This window comes from Rutidosis leptorrhynchoides, chromosome 1 (genome assembly GCF_046630445.1).
Source record: "Rutidosis leptorrhynchoides isolate AG116_Rl617_1_P2 chromosome 1, CSIRO_AGI_Rlap_v1, whole genome shotgun sequence".
NCBI lineage: Eukaryota > Viridiplantae > Streptophyta > Magnoliopsida > Asterales > Asteraceae > Rutidosis > Rutidosis leptorrhynchoides.
This window is the reverse complement of record NC_092333.1, coordinates 330,867,268-330,868,062: the sequence shown is the minus strand read 5'-3', so window position 1 is coordinate 330,868,062 and position 795 is coordinate 330,867,268.

Genomic DNA, 795 nt, shown 5'->3' with positions numbered 1-795 from the left:
TACATTAATGAATTGGAAACCTAAAACAACGCACAATCATAAGTGATGAAAGAATCAAGGATTAATGAACTAAGCATGATCTCAAAAATCAATGCTCTATAACCTTCAAGTAATTAATGCCAACATGATTGTCGAAGTGTCCGGAAGGTGTCTGTTCATGATTAATGATGATTGATATAAGTAATTGCATGATAATTGTTGGTACTAATTTTCTTATAGAGGGAAAAAAGTACCAGTACAGGACAATAACAACCAACCGTTGAGCGATATAATGCCGATTGATGTTTGCCCTCAGGAAGTAATCCCTGCAGACCTGAAACACAGATGAGAAATTTGTGGGGTGGCCTCAATCAATCTTTGGATCAATCTGTAATTGATCAGTGTAGCATTCTGTTGCTAAGCGGTTAATGTTTTTAAAGTGAGAGAGAACTGTGTGAGAGAGGAAGTTGATTTCTCTCTGACTAAAGTTCAGATGTCAAATGTGGTGACACAATGGATCTATTTATAGGCATAGAATGTTCGAAATTCTCGGGAAACATGTGTCAAACGCTGATTAATTCAGTTATGCGAAATATCTGGAACCGCCTTTGACGTGTGCTGATGTGGCTGCGCGCCACTCACGCGCTTAACAAAAGGTCTGAAGCATAGAAGCTTCCTGCAGGGCTTATGCATGTCGCTGGACGGCCTGCTGAGCGCTGGACGACAAATGATGAAATCTGCTAAATATTACTATCTTTTATGCTTTTTAATCCATTCTGTTGTACAAAAACATGTTTTTATACGTGTATCCCCTAG